General features: G+C 46.4%; 1 protein-coding gene across 2 annotated transcripts in view; it reads left to right on the top strand.

Annotated features, from left to right (window-relative positions):
* The window catches only part of ADCY2 (adenylate cyclase 2), a gene marked incomplete at its 5' end in the record, with an annotated part of 151361 nt that overhangs the window by 105972 nt on the left and 27080 nt on the right, over window positions 1–18309 (top strand). The gene's annotated exons all lie outside the window — the stretch shown is intronic.

Raw genomic sequence — 18309 nt, 5'->3', positions numbered from 1 at the left:
CCAAGAAAAGTTGTTTATTTATTATTACATTTATATCCTGCCTTCCCTTCAAGGATCTCAAGGTTTTGTGAACATTTTACCCCCAGCCACAAGGTCACCAAATGAGCTTCATGGTGGAGTGGAGATTTAAAACTGGGGTTTCCTAGTCCATCCCTCTAACCACTACCCCACACTGGCACCATAAGAAATGCTGTGATGATATGCTTGTCAGTTGTTGGTGAAAGCTAGTCAGCTATAGGTACAAAGAGCAGGGCCTTTTCTGTGGTGCCCCCTCTCAATTGGTGGAACTTAATTCTAGGCTAAATGAGGCAAGCTGACGTCTTTAAACAAGCTCTATGGATACTTCTTTAGGATTGTCTTCGTGATGTGCTGTGCATTGGGCTCTTTTTAGATCCCTGCATTGTAGGGGGTTGGACCTTGGGGTCCCTTCCAACTCTACAATTCTGTGAGTCTGTGATTGAAATATAAGGTTGATCGTTGGGCTAGACTAGTTGGGCCTTGTGACCAAGGCTCATTGTAGTCCTACGTTTATTTGTCATCAGAATCAGAGTTGTTTATTGTTGTATTTTAAATCTTGTTAAACTGCTGTGTGAGATTATTGTTCTGAAAGTAGCACGTAATCCTTTTCAATTAATACATGAATACATTCTTGTTTTTTTGTAGATGAACTCTAATATAAAACAGAGTATGTTGTTATTTGTAAAACTAAACAGTCAACTTTTTGAAAATGACAATTTCTATAGCATTGAGCTTCTCACATTATTATCCATTAAAGTACAGGTTTTTCATAACCTGTTGGGAGAGGTGTTTAAATATGAATTCAGGATTGTGTTTGCCCGTACCAATTTACTGATAATGACCAGTTTACTGCAGTAATTTCGGCAGTTTGGTTTTCTAAGAGGTCTATTTTTGTGTTACAACGGCTGGTGCTCTTTCACTTTATGAGCTCTGCTAGCAAGAGCTGAGAGCGACATTATTTGTTTTGCTCAGTAAATTAGCCTAGGATAGTAATGAGGCATTGAAAGGCCACAGTTCTAATTCTCATGATAAATATGCACTTGAACAAAGCATCTCTTGGCTATATTTTGCATTATAAGGTCAGTTTGGAAAATGGTTCATCATCTGAGTTTGCCTCATGGCGCTATCTGTAAATGCTTTTGAGTAGAAACTGAAGTCAGTTCCTTGATTCTCACATAGATAATCAATTCTGAGGGCTTTTATTAAAAATATAGGGCCTGCCTTAGTGACTCAGTTCTGAAGTCCACCTGGATCCAATTGAAGAGGGTGTAAATAGGACGTGCCCTGCCAAGCAACTTCCCCACCTTCTTGTTTTTACTAGAGGTCGACTTGCTCTTCACATGGAGGTTTCACTCAGCTGTCATGGCTGACAGCACTCGTTGCCAAAGTTCATGCGCTGGATACTTCAGGGCTGGATTACTGCAAGGCACTCTGTGTGGGGCTTCCCTCACACTTGATCCAGAGGCTACTTTTGGTGCAGGATGCTGCAGCACAATTGCTGACGGGAGTGAGGCCCTTTCAGGATACAGCACTTGCCATAGCTGACAACTTACAGATTTGAAAATAAGGGACCAGCAGCCTCAAAAATAAGGGATCAGCAGCCAAAATAAGGGATTTTGGCTTAGTTTATACAGGAATCCATCCGGCACTCATGGAGCCATGCTGCTTTGGCTGCGACTGACTGGGTTTTGCAGGGGGTTGGACTAGATGATCCTAAGGGTCTACAACCCCCACCAAAGAAGAGGGGCAGACAAAACTGATGAATGACGTCGAGATGGCAAAGCTTACAGGGAGAATTAGAAACCAGGAAGAGGATCTCTTTAATAAAGAATGGGGAAAGTTTACAATTTAGTTGAAAAGCTATTGTAAACATACATTGGTAGGATTGACAGAAAATTTGAACTATGGATGGACAAATGATTTATAAAAATAGGGTTATGAAAGGGATGCAGAGGGGGAAATCACTACATTAAGATGCTGCACTGGTTGGAGGGGATGCTAAGCAGCATGTCGGGGCTGCTGTCGTCCTGGCCCCAGGAGTTCCATCGGCTCTTGCCCACGCCGCCTGCGAGCCCGGCATGAGGCGGTTGTGGCGCAGCCACGGCCACTGAAGCACCGCCCTTCTGCGTCCCTCCCCATCCCCTCCTCTTCCTCCTCCCTCAGGCCGCCTCCTCAGCCGCTGTCGCTGCCCCCTCCGACTTCCCCTGGCAGCGTGGCAGAAGTCTCGCAAGAGAGGGGCTGCCTGCCCGCCCACCCGCCGCCACCCGTCTCCTCACGACGCGCCCCTGAGGGGGAAAAGGGAGAGACAGAGACACGGCAGCTCGTGCGCGTGCTCTCTCTCACTCTCTCGAGGCCGAGGACCCCAAGCCGCTGCTTCCCTCCCGAGCCGGGGGAGCATGAAACCCGGGAAATTTAAGGGACATCATCAATAAGGGACAGCAGCGGGAAATGGCGCAGGGACGGTTGACAGCTATGACGCCTCTGCTCAGAGACCTGCATTGCACTGGTTGCTGATCTGCTACCAGGCTGAGTTCATGGTGTCACTGTTAGTATACAATGTGTGGTGTAGTGGTTAAGAGCGGTAGATTCTTAATCTGGGGAACTGGGTTCGCATCTCTGCTCCTCCACCTGCAGCTGCTGGGTGACCTTGGGCCAGTCCCACTTCTCTGAAGTCTCTCAGCCCCACTCACCTCACAGAGTGTTTGTTGTGGGGGAGGAAGGGAAAGGAGAATGTGAGCCGCTTTGAGACTCCTGAAGGGGAGTGAAAGGCGGGATATCAAATCCAAACTGTTCTTCTTCTTCTTCTTCATGTGACAAAGACACATGAGAGCAGAAGCAGCAAAGCAGGCTGGGAGGCGCTGGGACTGCACAATCATTTGAGCCTACTCAAGTTCTCCAGGCCTAACTTCTAACTGGGGAGTCACTCTGGCAGGGGACTTAGCAGCCAGTTTCTCTTTGTGCTCTCTGTAAATTTTCAGTCAGAGTCCATCTGCCTCAGCTGTGATTAGAGTCAGTATGTAATCTCAGTCAAACTGTTTGGAACCATGTTGTTTATGAAGATTTTTTTTTAACTCAGTAAAGCTCTTATTCTTTAACACTGTGAGTTGGGAAGGCCGCTCCCTCCTCAGGCTAATGCCACCTGGCCCAGGGGGCGGGGCCCAGACTGACTCACCACCGCACGGCTTAAAAGGCCTCATGAGGCACTGGGACACCGCTGCTGCTGCTGCACCGTGGGGGTTGAGGAAGGCCGCTCCCTCCTGTAGGCCCACTCCACTAGGCCTAGGCCACCGCTACAGTTTTAAGGACACTGGTGTTGCCGCAGCAAATGTTAAAAATGTTTTTATATATTTAAAAGTGTTTTAAAGGGGTTTTTACTTTCTACTTTGTTGTACCACCGTGAACGGTGGTTTTTATTGATGTATTTTTATTTTGTTCTGTTTTATTTTGGTTTGGGGTTGGATATTGAGTGGAGTGGGGATTTGTTTTGTTTGGTACAATTGTTTTTGGTTTTATTTGTTTTTCTATTTTGTAAATGGAGGTTGGTTTGAGGCTTGGGATTGCTACCATAATGGGGCGAGGGAGGTATGGCGGTGGGGGCAGATGTCATAGGCGAAGGGGATCGAGATACGGATATGCTCGTACCCTTTCCAATCTGCACCCCATCCTGAGGGGCGAAGGAAGGGTGAGCAAGGATTACTCACCTCCTTCACTGGTGCTCAATGCCAGGTCTATAGGCAACAAAACTGCCACCCTGCGAGATTTCTTCACCTCGCAGGGGGTTGACCTGGCTTGTGTGACGGAGACCTGGGTGCACGAAGGGGAAACTGTTACCTTACGAGAGATGGCGCCCCCGGGTTTCTCTGTCCTCCACCAGTCGTGTACTGTGGCCGAGCGGGAGGGGTGGCATTATTATTCCGGGAAGATTGTTCTTTCAGGGCTCTACCATCACCATCGATCCCCGGCATTGAATGTGTTGGCCTAGTGTGGGGCTCCGAGGTGAGCTTGGCTGTCTGGCTGGTGTACCGGCCACCTAGCGCACCAGCAGCCACCCTGTCGGGCCTACTGGAGGTGGTGGCCGGCTGGGCCTTGGAGTTCCCTAACCTATTGGTATTGGGGGACTTCAACATCCATGCTGATGCCACTCCCTCCTCACAGGCTCTGGACCTGGTGTCTTCCATGGCGACACTAGGGCTCTCCCAGTTTTTTTCGGGCCCCACACATCAAGCAGGCCACACGCTGGATTTGATCTTAAGACTGAAGGTGCCATGGTCTGATCACTACGCTCTGAAAGCCAGGATTGATTTTCCACCCCACCCCCTGTTTAGGTGGCGAGCCAATTTGGGCTCGCCCGCAGAGGCTGATGGACCCTGATAAATTCCGTCAAGCCTTGCGGGACCTTGCTCCCCCTGGCGACTCATTTACTGAGCTTGTTGAGGGCTGGAATATCCAGCTCCTGGCAGCCATCAATGAGATTGCACCTAAGCGCCCTCTGCAACCCCGCAGAAACCGGGCTCCCTGGTTTACCGAGAGCTTCGGAAAATGAAGTGGGACCTCAGACGGCTAGAGCGAGTATGGCGGGGTGCCCGTGACGGAGCCTCAAGAACGTCTTATAGGGTTTTTATGAAAACCTACGAGATGGCAGTGAAGGCCGCTAAGAAGTCCTACTTCTCGGCCTCCATTGCCTCCGCTAGCTCTCGCCTGGTGCAATTATTTAGTATAATTAGGTCTTTAACGTCCCTTGAAGGACAGCCAAATTTAAATAACAATTTGACATACAGCTGTGAGGCATTTGCGAGCTTTTTTGCGGAGAAGGTCCTGTTGCTCCGCCATGATCTCCCTGCCAATTTGGATACAATAAAGGAACTGGAGGCCCCTCGACTGTCCTCGGGTCCAGTATACGAGGTGCGGGCTCCCCTGGGTGATATCATCAATTTGTCCCTTGGCACCGGGATATTCCCAGGGGAACTGAAGGAGGCAGTGGTGTGTCCGCTCTTAAAGAAAACATCATTAGATCCCTTAGATCTATCCAATTACCGCCCGGTTTCGAATCTTCCATTCCTGGGTAAGGTGATTGAGAGAGCGGTTGCTGAACAGCTTGGTAGGTTTCTGGATGAAACATCGGCTCTCGATCCATTCCAGTCCAGCTTCCGCGCTGGTCATGGGACCGAGACGGCACTGGTCGCCCTAACAGATGATCTCCGCAGGCAGCTGGATCGAGGCGGGTTGGGGCTGCTGATTCTTCTAGACCTGTCAGCAGCCTTCGACATGTTTGATCACGAACTCCTGGACCACTGCCTTGCCGACGTGGGGATCCAGGGCACAGTCCTTCAATGGCTGCGCTCGTTTCTCTCTAGTCGGGGACAGAGGGTGGCGCTTGGGGGGGAATTGTCATCGCGCCACTCCTTGGTGTGTGGAGTGCCTCAGGGTGCGATTCTCTCCCCCATGCTTTTTAACATCTTTATGCGCCCCCTCGCCCAGCTTGTCCGGAGTTTTGGGTTGGGTTGCCATCAGTATGCCAATGACACCCATCTCTATCTGTTGATGGATGTCCATCCTGACTCGGCCCCAGACACACTGACCAGATGTTTGGAAGCTGTGGCTGGATGGTTACGTGGGAGCCGGTTGAAGTTAATTCCTTCGAAGACAGAGGTCCTCTGGCTGGGACGGGGCGATATGGGATTGAGGGGGCAACTCCCATCTCTTGTGAGGGTGCAATTAGTGCCAGCATCTTCCGTTAAGAGTTTGGGTGTAATCTTCGATACCTCCCTCTCTATGGAGGCGCAGATTACAGCTGTAACAAAGGCGGCATTTTTTCATCTCCGCCATTAACAACTTGGGCCAGTTTACCTACGAGATCCTCTGACCCTGCCTGTGCCCTCTCAGCTGCCTCAGTCTGTGGATTTGGCACTATTACAGACGCCTTCGTAAGAAATTTGCTGTTTTGTGTGGCTGCATCTAGACTTTAGAACTCCCTGCCTCTTGAGATCAAGCAAGCGCCTTCACTGTACTTTGTTTGGCACATGCTGATAACATTCCTGTTTAAACAAGCCCTACTTAGATGCTTAGAAAGTTGAGATAATTCTAATCTGCTTTAGTATTTTAACTTTTGTATGTTTTAAAGCAGAACTATTACTTGATTTTACTGTTTCATCTTTTTGTAAACCGCTCTGAGGTTTTTTATAATCAAGCGGGGTATAAAGTTTATGAAAGAAGTACCGTATTTTTCCCTCTATAACACGCAGATTTTTTCTCCTAAAAAGGAAGGGGAGCCAAATGGCAAAAAAACCAGGCAAAAATCTAATCGCGCGTCTCGGAGAAGGGAAACCTGAAAAGAGGAAGCTGAAAAGAGGAAGCGGCTGCTTTCCTGCATTCTGCCTCAGGGTCTTACTGCCCACCCTCCTCTGTTTCGTTGCTGTGTTTGCTGAAACGGAACAAAGAGCAGGGAAAGCCCCTCCCCTCCAGGCAAGCAGAGGGGAAAGCAGAGTGTCGTCTCTGTGCTCCGGTGCTGCTGAAAACATGCAGGAGGGAGGGAGAGAGAGAGAGAGAGAGAGAGAGTGAGCTGGCTGGCTTGGGTGGGTAGGTGAGGGAAAACTTTTGCCCTCCTTTCCTCCCTCCCGTTATACTCCTCTCCTGCATTCTTAGCCAGCTGCTTCTCTGCACACCCCTCTCGTACTCCTTGTCCATTCTGTGTTTTTCCTTCCCTCCCCACTTAAAATGTGGTTAAAAAGCATGGATCCACATGGATCCTCAGGATCTTTGCATTGGGTCACCCCAAATTCACCATCAGATCACATAGCATGTCCATGGCTACAGCCTGCCCCCCCAAAATCACGCACCCACTGTTGCCTGGGGCTGCAATGGTGCAAAAATGTGGTTAAAAAGCATGGATCCACATGGATCCTCAGGATCTTTGCATTGGGTCACCCCAAATTCACCATCAGATCACATAGCATGTCCATGGCTACAGCCTGCCCCCCCAAAATCACGCACCCACTGTTGCCTGGGGCTGCAATGGTGCAAAAACGTGGTTACAAAACATGGATCTACATGGATCCTCAGGATCTTTGCATTGGGTCACCCCAAATTCACCATCAGATCACATAGCATGTCCATGGCTACAGCCTGCCCCCCAAAAACCACACACCCACTGTTGCCTGGGGCTGCAATGGTGCAAAAACGTGGTTACAAAACATGGATCCACAGGGATCCTCAGGATCTTTGCATTGGGTCAGCCCAAATTCACCATCAGAGCACATAGCATGTCCATGGCTACAGCCTGCCCCCCCCAAAAAAAATCACACACCCACTGTTGCCTGGGGCTGCAATGGTGCAAAAACGTGGTTACAAAACATGGATCCACAGGGATTCTCAGGATTTTTGCATTGGGTCACCCCAAATTCACCATCAGATCACATGTCTGTGGCCACAGCATGAAGCACAAAAATGATACATCCACTGTTTCATTCAGAATGTTTTTTCCCTTGTTTTCCTCCTCTAAAAACGATGTGCGTGTTATGTTCAGGTGTGTGTTATAGAGCGAAAAATACGGTAAGTAATGTTGTCCCTTACCACATTTTGTGTCAGTGTCGGGTGGTGAAGCACTTCGATTTTCCCAGTCCTGAACCTATTGCCAGTCCATCTCCTCTAGAAATATGTCACCCAAAGATTAATAAAGCAGATCTGTTTTATGTCAGCTAAAACGAGAACAAAAAAGGAGCATTGCTGTTGTTTTACTTTGCCTCTTTGCCTGACTCTCCTTAGTGCTGCCTCAGCAGGACTGCAGATTTGTTGCCTTGCCTGCTCTGTGTTTTTGCACTGTCGTGCCAATGGGGCTTAGCTGGGCCAGCAGGAACCAGCCCAAGACTGGGGGGCTGTTTAATTCCATCCAGATATTGTTCTCCTGTGGGCTGTGTCAATATTGTGCTTGTGGAATGCAATTTAATTGAAACTCTCCTTACCACTGTGGAATATTAATACTGTGATAAAGTACCTTATTAAACTTTGAGTAGACTTTAACTCTTATTTGGTGGCTAGTGCTGAGCAAGAGGAGTATTTTAATTTGCTGTTGAGTTGCAGTTAAAGGTCAGATCTTGTGAATCTTTTGCCAACCCCATAACCTCAACCTCTCCAGCCATTGAACTTCTGACGTGTAACATGATTCATAGGCAACTAGTGCTTGAATCATAGAATTGTAGGGTTGGAAGGGACTGCAAGGGTCATCTAGTCCAACCCCTTGCAGTACAGGAATCTTTTGCCCAATGTGGAACTCGAACCCATGACCCTGAGATGAAGAGTCTCCTGCTCTACTGACTGAGCTATCCCAGTTAGCTGCTGGATTGCACGGTGTGCACACACACATCTATTCCAGTGCAATCTTTGTTCTTTCAAAAAAATGTTTTATTTAGATTATTTTAAAAATCTGTATACAATATTTTGCCATCTTTTATTATAATTTCTTTTTTAAAAACATATTTTTATTGAACAGTTTTAACAGACAAATTATCAATCAATATAACCAATTACATCCCCCCCTTTTATTCCCTCCCCTTCCTTCCTCTCCCACCCTCCAGAGACTTCCCTCAGCTCCACACTCTGATTTGTTTGCACATATTATTCTCTGCATGTTAAAAAGTTATACATATATTTACCTTATCTATCCTATGTTCTACTAATAAATTTGTGGATGTTTATTCAAAACCTGCCAAGGGATCCAAGTCTTTTTGTTGTCTTTTTAAATACCGTAGTTTGTAAAAAGTTCCCATTCTTCCTTGAAGTCACGGTTGTCCTTCTCTCGTAGTTTATATGTTAATTTGTCCTAAAATTCCTTAAAAAAATGCTTCTGGTTCTTTTTTTTAAAAAAATAATATTTATTAACAGTTTAAAGAGTATAAAAGAAAGAAAAACAATTGAACAAAACAACACAACACAATACAAAAACAAAAACACTACACAACACTGACATTAAAAAACATTAAATTAACAAAATGCAACAAACACAATTTAAAACACATCCACAATTTCAGCATCCCATCCCTCACTCACCTATTTCCACGACTTCCTCACACCTCCCTTTTTGTATTCCACTTCAATTAACTGTTTCAGCAAATCCTTTCCATCTTCCTCAGTTTTCTGTCCTGTAGTTTATCTTAACTTATTTTAACCTTATTTTTTTCCCTTTGGTACATTAAAAATCCATTTATACTTAATTCCTTATAACCTTTCTGCTAAAGCCATATAACTTCTTTCCAACATTTTTCTAGCATTCATTAATTTTACAGTATTTCTGTAAATAATCTTTGAATTTTTTCCAATCTTCTTCCACCGACTCTTCTCCCTGGTCTCGGATTCTGCCAGTCATTTCCACCAGTTCCATATAGTCCATCAACTTCATCTGCCATTCTTCCCGGGTGGGTAGATCTTGTGTCTTCCAATACTTCGCGATAAGTATTCTTGCTGCTGTTGTTGCATACGCTTCTGGTTCTTTTACAAATGTCATTTTGAACATTTTTTTCAGTTCATTATATTTCATCTCCCAATTTTTTTAAACTTCTCTACATTCCCACCACATATGATACAAAGTACCTTCTTTTTCCTTACATTTCCAACATATATTTGACACAGTTTTATACATTTTTGCCATTTTTACTGGTGTGATATACCATCTATACATCTTTTTCATATAGTTTTCCTTCAGAAGAGAACAGTCTGTAAATTTCAAATTTACTTTCCACAATTTTTCCCAGTTCTCAAATTGTATATTATGTCCTATATCTTGCACCCATTTAATCATAACCGATTTGACCTCCTCGTCTTTCGTTTCCCATTCTAGCAGTATACTATATTCTTTCTTCAATACTTTCGTGTCTTCTTCTATAACCTCTTTTTGGAATCTAGAGATTGTATAACTAAAGCCTTTTTTGCTATCTTCCTTATAAATTTCATTTAATTGTCTGTAATGCAATCAACTCTGAAAATGGTCTTTAATTTCATCATAATCTTTTAGTTTCCATTTCCATTTTCCTTCTTGATCTCTCAATAAGTCTCTGTATGTAGGCTGTTATGTACTGAAGTTCTCACCCTGGGCCAGCAGGGGGATACTGTAAATAGTTATGCAAATGAAGGATCGAAAATGACGTTCAGTGATTGGATAGTTTTAGAAAGTTGTCACAGGTACTGGAGCTCTATATAAGCAGGCTGACTGAGCCCTTCAGTTCAGTTCTGTCCTGGCCTGTGAATAAACAAGAGCTGTTTGAAGAATCGCTTAACACAGGCCATTTCCCCTTTTTACTGAGCAGTTTGAGTAATGAAGCTTCAATTGGTGATAGCCACCAAGGTGTTTTTTGTTCTATTAAATCTTTATATCTCTTCCATACTCTCATTAATGATTTCCTAATGAAATGATTGTAAAATCCTTTATGTACTTTCCCTTTTCCATAGCATAAATATGCATGGCATCCATATCTGTTATCGTGACCTTCTAAATCTAATGCTTCTTCCTTTTCCAGTTTCATCCAGTCCCTAATCCAAACCAAGCATTCAGCCTCATAGTACAGTTTAAGGTCTGGGAGGGCGAGGGCCTCCTCTTTCTCTTGTGTCTATAAGTAAGGTAAAGGGACCCCTGACCATTAGGGCCAGTCGTGACTGGCTCTGGGGTTGCGGCGCTCATCTCGCTTTATTGGCCGAGGCAGCCGGCGTACAGCTTCCTGGTCATGTGGCCAGCTAACTAAGCCGCTTCTGGCGAACCAGAGCAGCGCACGGAAACGCCGTTTACCTTCCCGCCAGAGCGGTACCTGTTGATCTACTTGCACTTTGACGTGCTTTCGAACTGCAGTTTCTGCAGTTCAGGTTCACTCCCCTCTCCACACTTTTGCACAAGAGAAGCCTTCCTCACCTGCAGAACATTGAGGTGGGAGGTGATGGGAGGGTGGAGCAAACCTCTGATGAAGGAGGACTTGTCCACTCATTAAACAGGAAGTATGACAAAGCTGTTTGAACGAGTGTTAGGAATAGTGTTTTCATATTTCCCAGGAGGCCATCTTTAAAGGATTTATTAAATATAAAAGTGATAAGAGAGTTGTTGTTGTTGTTGTTTAGTCGTTTAGTCGTGTCCGACTCTTCGTGACCCCATGGACCAGAGCACACCAGGCACTTCTGTCTTCCACTGTCTCCGGCAGTTTGGTCAGACTCATGTTTGTAGCTTCGAGATCAAAAGAGATTACGATCAAAAGATCAAAAGAGATTACGAGGCTCTGGGCAGGAAATTGAAGCAATTAAATGCACAAATTGTCATCTCATCTGTCCTCCCAGTTGAACGACGTGGCCCAGGGAGAGAGGGAAAAATAGTGGAAGTGAACAACTGGCTTCGCAAATGGTGTAAACAGGAACGGTTTGGATTCTTAGATCACGGACTGCAGTTTCTTGAAGATGGACTTCTGGCAAGCGATGGGCTGCACCTCACAATGGTTGGGAGGAATGTTTTTGCAAAAAATCTCAGAAACCTCATCAGGAGGGCTTTAAACTGACTAATGTGGGGGAGGGAGACAGTGCTCCTGAAGGTAGGAGTCTATCAATTGATGAAGATGATCATCCAAATGTCATAGACCAAATGGAGCAAACAGCACACAGACCTTGTGGAGGGAGGAAAAAATCCTTAAATAAGAGACATGGGGGAATGATTAATGGACTTCAATGTCTGTACACTAATGCGCAAAGCATGGGAAATAAACAAGATGAGCTTGAGCTCTTGGTACAGCAAACTAAATATGACATAATAGGCATCACTGAAACCTGGTGGGATAGGTCCCATGATTGGAGTGTAATAATGGAGGGATACAATCTATTTCAGAGAAACAGACCAGACAAGAAAGGAGGAGTGGTGTTATATGTCAGGGATGTGTATACCTGTGAAGAGATCCAAGATTTAGAACCTCAAAGCCAAAGTGAGAGCATTTGGGTCAAATTTAAGGGAGAGAAGAATAACAGTGACCTCATTGTAGGAGTTTACTATAGATCCCCAAGCCAAACGGAGGACATAGATGATGCCTTCCTGGAACAGATGGCCAAGCATGCAAAAGGAAGGGAGATAGTAGTAATGGGGGACTTCAATTACCCGGATAGTTGTTGGATGTCAAACTCAGCCAAGAGCATAAGGTCAAACAGATTCCTCACTGGCCTTGCAGACAACTTCATTGTCCAGAAAGTGGGAGAAGCAACAAGAGGAACAGCCATTTTAGATCTGGTCCTGACCATTGTTGATGACCTGGTTAGTGGAGTAGAAGTGGAAGGATCATAAGGCGCGAGTGATCATGCTCTTCTGAAGTTTACTATACAGCGGAAAGGAGCAGCCAAGCATACTAGGACTCAATTTCTTGACTTTAAGAAAGCCGACTTCATAAAACTTAGGGAAGTGCTGGGTGAGATCCCATGGACAGTAATACTAAAAGGAAAGGGAGTTCATGATGGCTGGGAGTTTGTTAAGAGGGAGATAGTAAAAGCACAACTTCAGGCAATACCAATGAGACGGAAACATGGAAGGTGCCTAAAGAAGCCAGGGTGGCTATCTAAAGAACTTTTAACTGAGTTAGGATTTAAAAAGGATGTGTACAAAAAATGGAAAAGGGGGGAAACCACCAAAGAGGAATTCAAACAAATAGCCAGCACGTGTAGACACAAAGTCAGAAAAGCTAAAGCACAGAATGAACTCAGGCTTGCTAAAGAGGTTAAAAGCAACAAAAAAGGCTTTTATGGGTATGTTCGTAGCAAAAGGAAGAACAAAGAAACAGTGGGGTCACTCAGAGGAGAAGGTGGTGAAATGCAAACAGGGGACACAGAAAGGGCTGAACTCCTCAATGCCTTCTTTGCCTCAGTCTTCTCTGATAAAGAAAATAATGCCCAAACTGAAGAATTTGGAGCAAATGATCCAGCAGAGGAAACACAGCCCAGAATAACTAAGGAGATAGTACAAGAATACTTGGCTAGTTTAGATGTATTCAAGTCTCCAGGGCCAGATGAACTGCATCCAAGAGTATTAAAAGAACTGGCAGATGTGATCTCAGAACCACTGGCAGTCATCTTTGAGAATTCCTGGAGAACAGGCGAAGTCCCGGCAGACTGGAGGAGGGCAAATATTGTCCCTATTTTCAAAAAGGGGGAAAGAGAGGACCCAAATAATTACCGCCCAGTCAGTCTGACATCAATACCAGGGAAGATTCTGGAGCAGATCATTAAGCAAACAGTCTGTGAGCACCTAGAAAGGAATGCTGTGATCACCAATAGTCAGCATGGATTTCTGAAAAATTAGTCATGTCAGACGAACCTGATCTCGTTTTTTTGACAGAATTACAAGCCTGGTAGATGAAGGGAACGCAGTGGATGTAGCCTACCTTGATTTCAGCAAGGCATTTGACAAGGTGCCTCATGATATTCTTGTAAAGAAGCTGGTAAGATGCGGTCTTGACTATGCTACCACTCAGTGGATTTGTAACTGGCTGACTGACCGAACCCAAAGGGTGTTCATCAATGGTTCCTCTTCATCCTGGAGAAGAGTGACTAGTGGGGTGCCACAGGGTTCTGTCTTGGACCCGGTTTTATTCAACATCTTTATCAACGACTTGGATGATGGACTCAAGGGCATCCTGATCAAATTTGCAGATGACACCACACTGGGAGTGGTGGCTAACACCCCAGAGGACAGGATCACACTTCAAAACGACCTTGACAGATAAGAGAACTTGGCCAAAACAAACAAGATGAATTTTAACAGGGAGAAATGTAAAGTATTGCACTTGGGCAAAAAAAATGAGAGGCACAAATACAAGATGGGTGACACCTGGCTTGAGAGCAGTACATGTGAAAAGGATCTAGGAGTCTTGGTTGACCACAAACTTGACATGAGCCAACAGTGTGACGCGGCAGCTATAATAATAATAATAATAATAATAATAATAATAATAATAATAATAATATATTTATACCCCGCCCATCTGGCTGGGCCTCCCCAGCCACTCTGGGCGGCTTCCATAAAAACCAAAAATACAGTAAAATATCACACGTTAAAAACTTCCCTGAACAGGGCTGCCTTAAGATGTCTTCTGAATGTCAGGTAGTTGTTTATCGCTTTGACATCTGCTGGAAGGGCGTTCCACAGGGTGGGCGCCACTACCGAAAAGGCCCTCTACCTGGTTCCCTGTAGCTTTGCTTCTCGCAATGAGGGAACCGCCAGAAGGCCCTCGGCGCTGGACCTCAGCGTCCGGGCAGAATGGTGGGGGTGGAGACGCTCCTTCAGGTGTACTGGACCGAGGCCGTTTAGGGCTTTAAAGGTCAGCAGCAACACTTTGAATTGTGCTCGGAAACATACTGGGAGCCAATGTAGGTCTTTCAAGACTGGTGTTATATGGTCTCGGCGGCCGCTCCCAGTCACCAGTCTAGCTGCCGTGTTCTGGATTAGTTGTAGTTTCCGAGTCACCTTCAAAGATAGCCCCACGTAGAGTGCATTGCAGTAGTCCAAGCGGGAGATAACCAGAGCATGCACCACTCTGGCAAGACAGTCCGCAGGCAGATAGGGTCTCAGCCTACGTACCAGATGGAGCTGGTAAACAGCTGCCCTGGACACAGATTTGACCTGTGCCTCCATGGACAGCTGTGAGTCCAAAATGACTCCCAGGCTGCGCACCTGGTCCTTCAGGGGCACAGTTACCCCATTCAGGACCAGGGAATCCTCCACACCTGCCCACCTCCTGTCCCCCAGAAACAGTACTTCTGTCTTGTCAGGATTCAACCTCAATCTGTTAGCCGCCATCCATCCTCCAACCGCCTCCAGGCACTCACACAGGAGCTTCACTGCCCTCACTGGTTCTGATTTAAAAGAGAGGTAGAGCTGGGTATCATCCGCATACTGATGAACACCCAGCCCAAACCTCCTGATGATCTCTCCCAGCGGCTGCATGTAAATGTTGAAAAGCATGGGGGAGAGGACAGAACCCTGAGGCACCCCACAAGTGAGGGCCCAGGGGTCTGAACACTCATCCCCCCCCACCACTTTCTGAACACGGCCCAGGAGGAAAGAGCGGAACCACTGTAGGACAGTGCCCCCAGCTCCCAGCCCCTCAAGACGGTCCAGAAGGATGTTATGGTCGATGGTATCAAACGCCGCTGAGAGATCCAGCAGAACTAGGAAACAGCTCTCACCTTTGTCCCTAGCCCGCCGGAGATCATTAACCAGTGCGACCAAGGCAGTTTCAGTCCCATGATGAGGCCTGAATCCCGACTGGAAGGGATCCAAATGGTCTGCTTCTTCCAGGCGTGCCTGGAGTTGTTCGGCAACCGCTCGCTCAATCACCTTGCCCAAGAATGGAAGATTTGAGACTGGGCGATAGTTGGCCATTGTGGCCGCATCTAAAGATGGTTTTTTAAGAAGCGGTTTAATAACCGCCTCTTTCAGCAGGTCTGGGAAGGCTCCCTCACGGAGGGAAGCATTCACCACCCCACAAAGCCCATCGCCCAGTCCTTCCCGGCTAGCTTTTATAAGCCAGGATGGGCAAGGATCCAGGAGACAGGTGGTTGGTTTCACTCGTCCAAGCAGCCTGTCCACATCCTCGGAGGTAACAGATTGGAATTGATCCCACTCAACTTGACTAGACAAAACTCTAGCACTCTCCCACCCCGGCCCTGCTCCCACGGTGGAGTCTACTTCTTCCCAAATCTGAGCGATTTTATCTGCAAAAAAACTTTGCAAAATCATTGCAGGAGAACATGTGGCCCGTACTGGGCCCCGATGTTGCAGGTGGTTCCGCTAAATTGTGAACCACCTGAAAAAGTCTCCTGCTGCTGTTTTCTGCAGATGCAATAGAGGCGGTGAAGAAATTTTTCTTCGCCGCCGCTATCGCCACTTGTGTCCGGTCAGATTCGGAATGAGTTATCCGCCACCGGCGCTCTAGCCGTCTCAACGATTGTTTCATTGCCCTCAGATCCGTGGAAAACCACGGGGCTCTCCGGGCTCCATGCAATCGGAGAGGGCGCTTCGGAGCCAAACAGTCAATAGCCCTGGTTAACTCCACATTCCAGCGGGCCACCAGGGAATCAGCTGAAAGGCCATCAACATGGGATAAAGCATCCCCTACCACTCTCTGGAAACCATTTGGATCCATTAAGTGGCGGGGGCGGACCATCCGAATTGGTCCCACCTCCCTGCAGAGGGGGTGGGTCCTAGTGAAGTCCAGTTGCACCAGGAAGTGATCTGACCATGGCACTTCTTTCGTTTCGCTTTTACTTAGTGTCAGATCACCAACATCCATAGAGGTAAACACCAGGTCCAAGGCACCAGGTCCAAACACCAGCCAATGCAATTCTGGGCTGCAACAATAGGAGTATCGCATCTAGATCAAGGGAAGTAATAGTGCCACTGTATTCTGCTCTGGTCAGACCTCACCTGGAGTACTGTGTCCAGTTCTGGGCACCACAGTTCAAGAAGGACACTGACAAACTGGAATGTGTCCAGAGGAGGGCAACCAAAATGGTCAAAGGCCTGGAAACGATGCCTTATGAGGAACGGCTAAGGGAGCTGGGCATGTTTAGCCTGGAGAAGAGGAGGTTAAGGGGTGATATGATAGCCATGTTCAAATATATAAAAGGATGTCACATAGAGGAGGGAGAAAGGTTGTTTTCTGCTGCTCCAGAGAAGCGGCCACGGAGCAATGGATCCAAACTACAAGAAAGAAGATTCCACCTAAACATTAGGAAGAACTTCCTGACAGTAAGAGCTGTTCGACAGTGGAATTTGCTGCCAAGGAGTGTGGTGGAGTCTCCTTCTTTGGAGGTCTTTAAGCAGAGGCTTGACAACCATATGTCAGGAGTGCTCTGATGGTGTTTCCTGCTTGGCAGGGGGTTGGACTCGATGGCCCTTGTGGTCTCTTCCAACTCTATGATTCTATGAGAACACTGTCCAACCATCTCGTCCTCTGTCATCCCCTTTTCCTTGTGCCCTCAATCTTTCCCAACATCAGAGTCTTTTCCAGGGAAAAAACTACCTTCTTTCACCCCACATTTCCAGCAATTCTTGTTTCCTGTTTTATACATCCTTGTCAGTTTAATTGGAGTGAGGTACCATCTATACATCATTTTTAACATCTTTTCTTTCAACCATGTACATGCTGTAAATTTTAGCCCAGTGTTCCATAATTTTGACCACTTCTCATACTCAGTGTTATGGCCAACATCCATTACCCATTTAATAATAATTTACTGGAGTGGCTTGCCGGTTCCTGCTCCAGGTGGATCACGTTTGGTCAAAACTCTCCACTATGACCTGTCCATCCTGGGTGGCCCTGCACGGCATAACTCATAGCTTCTCCGAGTTATTCAAGCCCCTTTGCCACGGCAAGGCAGTGATCCATGAAGGGGGATAAGAGAGTAGCATCCAGTAATTTAATATGCATCACGAGTACATTGATAATGCTAGATTGATATTTCCTATTTGGTGATGAATAGGTTTTTATTCTTTGGCTCTGCATAGGAATGTCATCAGCTTCCGTGTTTAAGTCATCCATTTGGCATTCCATCAATTTTTTAATAACACAGTACAGTGGTTAAGTACTTAATTCGTTCCGGAGGTCCGTACTTAACCTGAAACTGTTCTTAACCTGAAGCACCACTTTAGCTAATGGGGCCTCCTGCTTCCGCCGCGTGATTTCTGTTCTCATCCTAAGCAAAGTTCTTAACCCAAGGTACTATTTCTGGGTTAGGGGAGTCTGTAACCTGAAGCGTATGTAACCCGAGGTACCACTGTAATAACTGATGATCTGCAAGATAGTGAAGTGAAATGTGATGCGTGTATTTGTTGGAATTCTGCCTGGGTCAGAGGAATGTGCCACAACGTAGGCACCGGCAGATATTCCTTGTCGACCTCCCCGCTGCTACTCCCGGCAGATAAGCAGGTGAGGTCTCGGCGATTCTTCCCAGATGTGTGAGAAGAACGCACCGTTCATTCTCTCTCCCCTTTGGTATCCCCAGGGAAGGGAAAGAAGCAGACAGAAATCTATTTACATTCTTTATTTCTGTCTCTTACATCAGTACAGAGGAGCATGTCTGCACTCCACAGCAGTGAGAATCAAAACTCCACCCATGTACTTCCAGTACGGGTCATATGACACACACACTGAGCTAACATCCGGTGCTCAGTACAGAATGGACTGCCCTTTTGTTCCCATGGCAACAGTCACAAACATCCTGTTTGGCTTTGCAGCCACATGCAGCTGACTGAGCTGCTAGAGCCTTTGCTTGCTGCTGCATTGCTGC

Source organism: Podarcis melisellensis (genome assembly GCF_964234715.1).
Source record: "Podarcis melisellensis genome assembly, chromosome: 7".
Taxonomy (NCBI): Eukaryota; Metazoa; Chordata; class Lepidosauria; order Squamata; family Lacertidae; genus Podarcis; species Podarcis melisellensis.
Note: the sequence above shows the minus strand (reverse complement) of the source record. Positions and strands in the feature narration are given on the sequence as shown.